Below are 11961 nucleotides of genomic sequence, written 5' to 3' on the forward strand. Positions count from 1 at the left end.
ACACACACACACACACACACACACACACACACACACACACACACACACCACAGCTAGTGCTTCTTTCCTCCCTCTCCTTGCCAGGTCCCCTCTGAAGAGGTTCCCACTGAAATCCTGCAGCTCACCTCCTTGATGAGGCCCTAAGAAATTCTAAGAAGCTCTATCTCTAAGTAAGGAGAGCTAGGGCTGCAGACACAGTCTAAGACTGACCGTGAAAGCCTAAACCTGGTGTTTCTCTCAACCCTGGATAGTATAGACTATGCCCAGACTCAGAGTAGACAAGGACAAATGGCTCTGATTCACTCAACTCCAGGTATCTAGGTGAAGAGGCCCTTCTCACTGTCTTCTCTCTGCTGAACCCTGCCTTCCAGGCAGCCTTATCATATGACAGAGGACTCTCTCTCTCGGAGAGCACCCCCAATTCCCAGTCTCCAAACTCAGGTCACAGATTGGGGACTTCCAATGACACTCTCATAATGATTTCTGTTCACTTTCACCTAGCCAAATTGATCTTTATTTCATTTGCACATTTTATTTTATTACTTTTTATTTTACCATAGGGGCTACAAATCTCCACAACAGCTCTACCAGGTTAGGAGTTTAGAGGAGGGGAAGATTTGATGGAGAGAGACATAAAGACCATGCCTTGTTTTCTACACACTCTTTGTTTAAAAATCAGAAGACCCAAGACAAAAGAGTCAGAGGCAGACGCTTCTAGAGTCTGCAGCCTACCTGAGCTACAAGGTGAGATGTATCAAAAGAATAAAGCAGTCAGAGCACCTGCCTTTAATCCCACCACTCTAGAGGCAGAGGCAGGCAGATCTGTAAGCTTGAGACCAGCCCAGTCTAGCTACAGAGAAACCCTGTCTCAAAAAACAAAACAGCCAACCAAACAACAACAAAAAAACAATAACGAAAGAAAGAAAGAAAGAAAGAAAGAAAGAAAGGAAGGAAGGAAGGAAGGAAGGAAGGAAGGAAGGAAGGAAGGAAGGAAGGAAGGAAGAAAACCCAGAATTAGCTGGCTTCAGGGCTGACAGCATCTCAGCTGGAGCTCATCTCAGCATATCTGCCTCTTCCCAGACTAAATCCTCCATTCCCCCAGTCTCACTCCAAAGTCTTACTGTACCTGCCTGCCTGGTAGCCACACACCTTGACTAGGGAAGGTGAACCTGTGGGTGTCCTTTCTCTGCCTGCTACATATATACCCACCCCTAACTCCAAGACCACTTCTCCCAGGGAGCTATCCTGATCACTGTCGCCCATAGCAAACTCCTCTCTGCTGAATGCTCCAGCTCTGGCCTTCATACTACTACAGCAGCTCCTTAATATCAACCTACAAACCTACACACACACACACAAACACACAGTCAGTCAGTCAGTCAGTCAGTGTGTGTGTTTGGGGGTTTTAGTTTCTTCGAAAGAAGGAACTACAAATTGTAATTTTTAATTATTCCACATAATTTGTACCCATTTTTCAAATAATTATACTAGATTTAAAAAAAAAAAAAGTTGTTCTCATTTTGTGGAAGAAGAAACTGAGGCCAATGGAGTTGAATAATTTCACCTAAAAAATAAAGACCCTTAGGAGGAGAGAGAGCATTGTACTCATCTTGCAGCACACAAGCTCTCTCACAGTATGGTTCTATTGGTAGTACTGAAGGTTGAGCTCAGGTGGGGCTTGCACATTAGCATATGCTCAACCGCTAGGCTTCATACCAGTCCCATAATGATGCTCGGGGCCAGTGAGAAAAGACCTACACCTAAGGAAGCACAAGACTCCATCACCTAACAATAGATTCGTACCAGGTACAAATCCATGTTGTGATGTTGACCCAGCTGAGAAAAGCACCCAATGACACATCTCTCTGAAGGCCTTGCCACCATTATTCCATACATGGCTATACAGTTCTGATCATTAAGCCATGCATGACTGAACATTTCTGGTGAAGGAAAGAACTAATTCTGCATTTTCTCCACAGCCTCCAGTTAGGATATACTCCTCATATTGCCTCAGAAGGAAATGCAGGTCAGAGAGAACAAGCAATCCTGTCCTAAAGAAGAATTTATTATTCTTAAGCCAAGTTAGGGAGCTGGGGAAAGAGATAACACACGTAGAATAGCTTCCTGAAATAGCCCCGCTGGGCCTTGAGTGCTACATGAGACTCAGAATTCTGCTATCCCTTCTCTGCCTCAAAACCCAGGCCCCATGGCATTCTGGGAGATTCTGACAGCACCTTCCCAGGGCTCAGACCCAGAAGTAGCAGTATTATCTCCTGGAAAACTAATGGCATTTGCCAGAGATTTCTAGCCCAGATTTAAGAGCCTCCATCTTGAAGAGGGTGGCTGGCTGCAGGGCCCATTTATTTCAATACCATCCCAATTTTGTCGAATGGGTTGGAGAAGGGCAGAGACGGATGAGCACTGCAGTCCCCAGAGACGAGCGAGGTTAATAAAAGTTGCTGAAGAAATTAAATGTGTAGGAAGGAGAAACTGGGAGCCCCTTCCACATGGGAGAAGCTGATAGACAGAAGGAGAGTAGAATAGAAAGAAAAATGATCTTCAGAGACACCTAGGAGCTGCAGAAGCTTTCATCCTGGGTGCCGTAAGAACTCAATCAAGTTCACACTGTCTGAAAATCAGGAATGGAAAGTTGAAGAGAGCTGGGGATGAAAGATGCAGAGGGGCCAGAGTCAGGGAGCAGGGAACTTGAGGGCTCCAGCTTTTCCAGACTGGCAGCGTGCACATGTAATACAGAACATGCAACACAAGGAGAATAGTGCTCTCCAAGAGTCAGGAGGGCTGCTGCAGCCGCCAAGAAAAATGGCGGAATAGAAACTTTTCCACACCAACCATGCTGTGCTGAAAGGAAGGGCCAGGGCAGCCACAGATGTTTCTGTCCAGATGTGCCTGGGGCAGAGCAGTGTATGCTCACGTAACATGGGACCACACCTACAGGCTTGCATGTGTCAACACTACTAAAAAGGCCAATGCCCACAGCCTTCAGGAGTGTCTTTCTGGGACTATCCTCACATCACTGCCTGTTTCTCTGACTCTGTCTGCCACAGGCTGTGTCCTATTGGAGAATTTGTTTAATTTATTTAGGCCTCTGCTTGTCCATCTATAAAATGGAATAACACCTAATATTACTATTCCATGCTAAACACAGAGTAGCCCTTCCCCAGGTGTGCATGGCTTCCTTCTCCACTCTGAGAGCCATTCTGCATCTAGGCTTCTAGGAGTGTCTACTCCCTGGTCTCACATTTCAAGATCAAGAACACAGCAACCTCTTTCTCCTCCTCCACCAAAACCTCCAGCCTTTTCCAGGTCAAAACCTCCTCTGAGAGACTGCCAGATTGACTGGCCTGGAGCCCTGGGAAGAGCTGGAGAGCAAACGGAAGGCAGGAGGGTGCAGCTCTGTCAGATGCTCAGAGTAGCTTCCCTGGCTTCAGAGGAGAACATGGCCCAGAAGCTGGGGGGATTAAGGAACGTGCCTCCCTCCCAGCCACTTCCTCCATCTCAGCTATCTCAGCTCACAGCCTTTCACAAGCCATCTAACTTCCCTGGAACTCCATTTTCTCCTCTACTAAATGGAAAAATAACAATGATCCTGCCTATATCACATGATAATCTATCAAATGTTATGGCACATGTGACAGCTACTAAAATCTGAAAGCATTACATAGTTACAAAGCTAGAAGACAGACAGGGAAGACAGGAGTGGGGGGCTAGGCGTATAGCTCAGTGGTGAAGCACTTACCTAGCCCTGGGCTTGATTCTGTCACACAATCCCCACACCCTATCTCCCACCTCCACCCCCCAAAACACACCTGAAAACATAAGAGGAAAGAGACTGGGGCAAAGCAAACCTCTTTTCTGACAGGTATTGATATTTTGCTCCCACCACTGTATGATGATATCAAACCCAGGGTAACTAAGGGTGGCCTAGCATTCCTAGTTGCAAAACTACAGATAACTATGCAGCCAATCTCAGAGGACTGTTGCATGGAACAAGACAGCAGGCCTAGGTTCTCCTCCCGTCTAATAGAGGTTGCCAACACAGATAAGTTTTGTGGAGACATAAAAGGGCTTGGATCAGGGTGTTAACACTCTGGAGACGGCCCTCGGCGAGTTGTTTAACCTCTCAATTTTGGTTTTCTTATCTATGAAACGGCAGGAGCATCAATTTTGAAAAGCACACAGCAGGAACACAGAGAAAGGTAATGCTGATACCTTGGTATGTTGCTGACCTCCCATGATCCCTTTCAGGACCTGAGGTCAGGCAGATCCCTAGGGAACTGGCTGAATTGTAAAGCTGAGCCCCTCCAGGTGAGCTGAACAAGATACCTAAGTTCTCAGCCTCTACTGCTGGTTTGGAGGCTAAGGGTGAGAGGCACAGGCGCTCCCCAGACTCCTCACAACACATCAGCCCTTGCATGATCCTACAACACTACAGAGTCAGCTCGGAGGGGGACGGGGTAAATCTCCCATGTATAAATCCATGGATTAGAAAGGCTAGGTTTCATCTAAGAAACAAACACAAGGGTATAAATCCTGTTTGGCAAGTAAAGCTTTTTAAAGAAATAACCAACGGAATCATAAAGAGTAACCCAAAACTATAAGGCAAAATCTCAAAATAAAATACTATTTTTAAATGTTTAAATGCTATTATTACCTTAGTGAAACAATCTTTTTCTCCCCACTTACTCTACCATGGACCAGAGGTGGGAGTGGGGGAAGAGATCTTGTCCCAGACCTGTGTCAGTCCTGGCTAGCTGAGAGGTCTCTGGTGAAGGAGAATAGTGTAGGTTTGGAATCAGCTGGTTTCTATCACTGCCTACCTTATATAGCTGAACCTCAGTTTCTCATCTAGGAAAGAAGGAATTAATTACCCAGCCTATCTCAGGGGACTGTTGTACAGCTTAAGTTAATATGCATTTAAAGTCATTAACATGAGAGCTCACTAAATGATCTGTGTTAGTTCTCCATTGAAACACCCCACCTTCTCATTCCACACAAAAGCTCAAACTTTTCCTCTTTGCCCTGCCCTCAGGTCTCTCTTGCAGACATTTCTAAGGGCACTAACCAGAGAGAAAGCTGAATTGTGTCTTTTAGGTAGGTCTACCCCCACCCCCACCCCCAGGTTCTCTCTATGAGAGAGGCAAAGATCTGGTTGACTGAAGCAGAGGGCATGGAACTGGAAAGCAAAGAGAACCATAAGAAGAAAGATTAGAGGGGCAGCCTTCTCAACATCTGTCCACATGTGCTCAGACACACTCCTAACACAGTCACTGAACACGTCTGTGCCAGAAAACACCCATGCACTTTTCTTAGATTAATGTTAATAATCCATGGGTAAACACACACACACACACATACACACACACACACACATACACACACACATAAAATCACAATCCCCACTTTACATATAAGCAAACTGAGGCACCCACAGAGCCCATAACCTCTTCAGGATATCAACATGGAGGAGCTGGATGTAAGTCTCTGATTTTGTCTATTTATTTATTTATTTATTTATTTATTTATCTATATATTTATTTATTGGGGACTTAGACTTATTGGGGACCTCGACTGGTCTGAAACTTGGAATATGTAGTCCAAGGTGGCCTTGAACTCACAGCCTCAGCCTCTTGTATACTAGGATTTCAAGCATACCAGACTGAGCCTGTGATGTCATCACCATTTAATATGCTCTCCCTTCTGCAGTGCAGATCACTCATCAGCCGGATATTAAGGGGCATTGACTATATGCACAGCACTGTGCCCATACTGAAGCACAAGAGACAAGTGAAGACTGAGTCCCAAGGGATCTGGAAGGAGGCATCCTCAAAATGCAGTTCTCTGCAAGCATTAGGTAAGGCGGCAGCTCCATCATCAGACCCCACTAGAAAGGCAAAGGGGGTGGGGGCGTGGAGGCCAGCAGCCACCCAGTGCTAATAAGGAGCAAAGGTTGGAAGAACTGGATGCCACCTCCTTCCTGCCCTGCCTGGGTGTTGCAGATGAGTGCCTGTGGCACCCAGTACTTGCTTCATGTCTCCCTTTGCATTCCAGTAGAAGGCTGAAGATGGAGTCAATAAAAGTCAAGGGGAGACCTGATAGCTTGGTTTCTGCCCCCCTTCCCCTACAACTACCCCAGCTCAATACCCAGCTTCAGGCAGAAGTAGGACATTCAGATTGTGTGGCATGCATATGTGTGCAGAACAGAGCTGTGGAATCCCGGCTCACTGTTCTCTGCCAGGATCTAACTGTGCACAGGGAGCTAAATGCTGGAAACATAGGAGGCCCTTGGGCCTCTTTGTTTTACCCCTTAGTCTCCTTGGAGCAAAGGCAGAACAGACAGGAGGAGCTTGGGGTGAGGGGGTGCCAGAGCCACCAGCCTCAGGAGGCAGCTCCCACGGGAGCCATCCTGTCAGCCCACATTGCTCTGATTAACTACAATCCTTCCTTTTCAATTTCTCCTCCCTGAGACTAGGGAGGGAGAAAAATCTCCTAGAAAATGAATAAATATTTCAATTTTCAGCGCAATCAGTCTGGGGAGCCGGGGCGAGATGGACGCGGCAACGGGGGAGGGGAGAGATAATGGTTTTCATTTAGATAAGATACAGAAAATTATTTAGTAAAAAATGAAGATAGATGAAGCCCATCAAAAGTCTTTAGAATACGGTTTTTATTTCTCAGTGAGGCTGAATCTCCCCTTCCTAGCCCTTCTCTGTTCTCAGCTTTGCTGTTCCTCAGACTACCTCTCCTCTTCCTCACTTCCCACTACCATCCCTCTGCCTCCAGCTCACAGCTCCAACCACACTGTGTACTCTCTCCCTGCCTCAGCCTTAGCTTGTCAGTGTCCCCAGGTCCCCATTTTGCCCCTAAGTGTCTCCTCCCCAACCCTTTGCTGAGTGTCTATTCTGACTCCCCTCTCCCTTTCCCTTTGCTTTCCTCCCCAACATCCCACCTCCCAAACACACATCTGCACTCTTTTGCAGTTCTTACTTTCACCTCTGATACAGTTAAGTAGGCTGGATTTCAGCTGCCTTTCCCTAGCCACACCCACCCACAATGATGGACAGGTACATGGCAAGCATTTTTTTTTCTGACCTCCAGTCAGTCGGGATTTAAGCTACATGTCTCTCCTGTGTGCTAACTGCAGCTTCTGTTTCTTAAAGCTCATTCTATTTGGTTGGGGAATATGAGGGCTGCAAGAGAGGGGCAGATAGGTGCCTGCTTCTGACATCTCTCAGAACTGACACGGCTGCCCCTCACCCACCATGCTCTTCCCCTCCCCCTATCCAGCAACCTGGCTTGAACAAAGTCAGAACTTAACTTATCTTCCCAACTTTCTGCCAAGTGGCCAACCTGAGACCAGGCCTTCTTTCCTCCCTTCCCCTAACTCCACTCCTGCTCTCATACAAGGGATGTGCGCCTTCTCATGTTCTAAGAGGGTCCCGGGGCTCCAGTGAAGGAAAAGGAATCAAGACCTCTAAACTAAGCCAGGCTTTGCCTTCAGAGCTGGAGAAGGCTAGCAAAGAGAGGAGGGGTCCAGTGGAACACCCCACCCCCTACACACACACATAAGCACACACACACACACACACACACACACACACACACACACCATTCAGGAGAGGAAGAGAGCTGGCCAATGCCTGAGGCTCTTTCTGCGGATTCCCTCTTTCCAGATCACTCACCAACCCCAGTGAGAGACCACCTCCTCCATTTTGAAGACTGCACATCTCTGTAGGCGCCTGCCTATAAGAATGTCTGCCCAAGTTTCTTTGTTTGCTCCATGGCTGGGGTACGTGGAAGTAATTCTGTGTGAGTGGATGTTACATTCTTTGAATGTAGCAAACATATATTTACAGTTTAAGTTTGATGCCAGGGTCTAACTCGGCAAGTGTATGTCAGCTTAGAAGAGGAATCTTCCTTCTTCGGAGGTGTCTGTCAATCAGTGTCTTTGTGTGTGTCTGTCTCCATGTGGGGGATGTTTGTGGGGGATGTCTCCTTAGGTGAGTAGTCAGTCTCAATGTCTCTGTTGGAAGCTATCTGTGTGTCAATTTCTGTGTTCCAGTTCGGGGGAGGGGCTCAACAGTATTAAATCTTCCTTGGAGTCAGTCTCAGGAGGCAAGACTCTTCTGCAGACTCCAGGCCTGGCTGGGGTTTGGACCCTTGAATCCTTCACATGCATTTACCCAAGTGTACCTGAATACACCTCTCTCTCTCTCTCTCTCTCTCTCTCTCTCTCTCTCAGAAATCTGCACTTTCCTGACCCGAAGTGAGTGCCTGGTTCAGTAAACTCCCCCTCTCCTGATGAACCCAAACAACCCTGGTATCTGGACTTCTACGTCTCACCCACAGCCTCCAGGGCGGGGGACTGAATACAGCCTTCCTTTAAGGGGCAGCCCCAAGCAGTATGCAGCCGCACTTCAGATGAAGGTGACTGTAGGCTGGATTGGGGTAGCAGGATCCCTCAGCCTCATCTTAGAGAGTCTATGTCTGTGCTTTCTACGCACTCCACCCCCAAATCTGAAATCTCATCTCCTCCCAGCCTTTCTCTTGGCCAGGACCCAGGCCCTGGGCCCAGGAGGTGGAGGGATGGAGGGAGGACTGCCAGGAACTGGAGGAAAGACTTTCAGCACTCCGGTCCCTTTTCTACTCGGATCTCGGCTTTTGCGACCTAAGTTCTCTGTTCTCCCGCGCAGCCAGAGGAAGCAAGTTGGGCCGCTTCACCAAGAACTCCTCGGTGTTCTCCGGGTAACTCCGCGCCCTTTCCCTGGACTCCCCAGCCCAGGGCTGGGGCTTACCTTGTGAGAAAGTGTTGAAGAGAGTGAGGATCCAGATGAGGAGGCTCAGCATGCTGTCTGCCCGCCGCTGGGCCCGAGTCGGCGCGATCCCGGCCGCCGCTGGCTCTCTCTCCTCCCTCCCGCCCTTGCACACAAGGCGCACACTCGCTTGCCTCTCTAGCCGCCGGCCCGCTCCCCTGGCCCCTCCTCTCGTCCCGCGCCCCCTAATAATTTCTGCCCTCCGGCTTTATCTCTCGGGGCCTCTCTCAACCTCCCCGCCGCTCTCTCTCTCTCTCTCCCTCTCTCCCTCTCTTCCCTCTCCGGCTCCCTCCCTCTCTTCCTGACGTCTGCTCTCCCTCCGACGGCGCCTCCCTCCACTGCCCTCCCCTGGTCCCCCAACGCGCGCGCACACACTCTCTCCGCTCGCTGGAACCGAGATGGGAGGAGAGCAAAGAGAAAGGAATTGAGGGCAGAGGCAAGGGGTGGGGAGAACGCGGTGTCGCAGGCTCTAGAGCAAGGACCGCTGGGTCCTGGCCCACCCGTGCTTGGGGCAAGACCTACTTTTGCCCCCAGTGGTGTAACTGAGCCGGGCATGGGGTGGCAGCCAGAACTAACCTTCATCAATTTGGGTGACTGTTAGGAGAGGTGTGCTTTTATGCGTCTTGGGAAGGGGGTAAAATCTCTTTTAAAATCTCTTTTTCGTTTTAATCCTAAACCTCAGAATCTAACCCTAGATGCCTAAATTAAGAATTCTCAATTAACTCGATAGTGTTGGAGGGGGAGAAGCTCTCCTCGCAGACAAATCTCAGACTGGAGAAATCTTGAGTCTGTCTCTGAGTCCCTTCTGAGGGCTTCAGCCAGCCACGTTGAGGACTGCCTCAGCGTTGGAGTCCGTAGCAGCCACGAAGAGGCGCAGTTAACTCTTCCTTTGTTCATCCCAGACATCTATCTATCTACCCTGAGGGAAAGCCAACGAACTCCATGGCTTTTTCTTGTGCATCCCTGAAAGCTTGCCACAGAAGACAGCCACCGAGCGATCTCTAAGCACTCAGGAACTTGAGGTGCACTGGGGTGAAGAAGTGGATAATCGAAGTAGAAGTGCATTCTGAAGGTGCTCCTGTCCAGAGCCCAATGTAGTAGCCATCTCCTTCCCCAATACCTAAATAAATCCTTCTGCTCACTGGGCTTCTGAGTGAGTGTGGGAGAAATAATAGAGAAGTCACAGGAATTGCACAACTTTCCAGTTATGCAGATCTAGAGAGGTCTCCACCGCCTCCTTCTCAGATTCTAGATCTCCTGAGTCCCTAAAAGCTCCTGGCCAAGACAGCTTGATCTTCAGGTCTGGAACTAAGACATACAACTTTAGTGCCCTCTGCTGATATGAGATGGTCACAGTTCCTGCAAAAATCTTGAACAGATTGAGTGAGTGGTCCAAACACAATCTCACACAACTAGAGGACACAGAAACACAGTCAAAACCAACCAACCAAACAAACAAACAAACAAGCAAACCATAAGTTCATACTCAAAAGCATAATATGTAAGGACTCTTGAGTTCTCTTTCTGTTAAAAAAAATACTTGCAAACATAGGCAAAACCACAATTTTAAGATGGGGATATCTAATCCAGAGATTAAGAATGCCACCCCACATGGAGACAAGCATCCATACAAACACATGCACTCAGAGTTTTTAATTTATTCACTCATCAACTAGTCATTCAACAGATACTGCTTTGATATGGTTCAGTCACAAAACCAGTCAGAATACAAGTAAATAATACATACATACATACATATATACATACATACATACATACATACATAAATCTAAGTATAGTGGTGCATGTCTGTAAGCCTAGCTCAGGAGACAACGGTGGAGAATTGGCTGGGCATCATGGCTCACACCTTTAATCCCAGCACTTGGGAAGTAGGAGGTGGGCTTATCTCTGTGAGTGAGTGAAGGCCAGCCCAGTCTTCTTGGGAAGATCCAGGACAGCCAGGGCTTAAATAAAAACCTGTCTTAAAACAACGACACCAGCAACAACAAAGCAAACAACAAAAGCAAACAGTACTGTAAGTTCAAGGAGAACCCAGGAACTCAGCCTATGTAATGACACCCTGTCACAGTAAAAAATACACAGTAAAAAACGTTAAACTTCCTTTTAATGTTTCATTCAAGTGGGGGAGGGTAGTCTATGAAAAATATAGAAGTGCTAGATTATGTTAAATGTTAGGGGTAACAAAATAAAGGAAGAAAGGGGCAGCTTTTTTTCTATAAATGGTCAAGGAAAGTTGTCCTCCTTGGTAACATTTGAGAGTCATCTCTGCAAGCATATGAGGACAGAACATAGCAAACTGACAGGCACAGATGAAGTTCCTCAGGTCAGGGAATTCTGGGAGTGAAACAGCATTTCCCTTTTACTCTGAATGAGTACATGCTAGGAGGGGACCCTGAAACACAGGTAAAGAAAATGCCAGGAAGACCAACAATCCCAGCAGCAAGAGAACTCTCCCCTATGCCTTAGCTGGCCTAGTCCTCTTTAAATACAAACCTTCTCCAGCTCAGCCTGAAAGACTCTTTCCTCTTCAGACTTCTACAAGCTACTCACAGGTCCTAAAGTCCTATGCTCCTTTTCTTAGCAGTCCACAACACCGGACGTGTTAGGGTCTCCTCATAGACTTTTCTAGAACAGCTCCGAGACCCAGTCCTGAAAGGATGGATTGTTCTGGGGTGTTTCAAAGTATCAACTAGCATTACTAGTTTCAGTTCACTCCCAGAATTCCCTGACCTGAGGAACTGCATCTGTGCCTGTCTGCTTGGTATGTTCTGTCCTCAGATGCCTGCAAAGGTGAATCTCAAATGCTACCCCATGTGAGTGAGCAACTGGGGCTGAGAAAACTCTGCTCCCAGCATGCTTGCCCATCCCTGGCATGCATCTGCACTCTTCTGTCTATTAACATAACTGAGTAAGATCTGTTTCACACCCCTCCCCAGGGCAAGGACTGTCTGTGTCTCCTTAGTCTAGAACTTCTGAGAGTAAAGAAGCTGGCCTTTTATCTTAATCACTGAGCATAGTTGAAAGTGGAAAATACAGATGCTGAGCCAGAGAGAGTGGAAGTCTCTCTCTCTCTCTCTCTCTCTCTCTCTCTCTCTCTCTCTCTCTCTCT

The 11961-nt window shown here is 47.7% G+C and overlaps 1 protein-coding gene across 2 annotated transcripts in view; it reads right to left on the minus strand.

Moving 5' to 3' along the window:
* The window catches only part of Kirrel1 (kirre like nephrin family adhesion molecule 1), a 90457-nt gene extending 81286 nt beyond the window's left edge, over positions 1-9171 (minus strand). For both annotated transcript variants that reach the window (XM_028753302.1, XM_028753301.1), the window contains exon 1: positions 8814-9171. The gene's annotated coding sequence lies outside the window, so the exon portion shown is untranslated. The remainder of the gene's footprint in view (positions 1-8813) is intronic.
* Positions 9172-11961: the final 2790 nt, after the last annotated feature.

This window comes from Grammomys surdaster, unplaced genomic scaffold (genome assembly GCF_004785775.1).
Source record: "Grammomys surdaster isolate TR1022 unplaced genomic scaffold, NIH_TR_1.0 125946, whole genome shotgun sequence".
Classification (NCBI taxonomy): Eukaryota; Metazoa; Chordata; class Mammalia; order Rodentia; family Muridae; genus Grammomys; species Grammomys surdaster.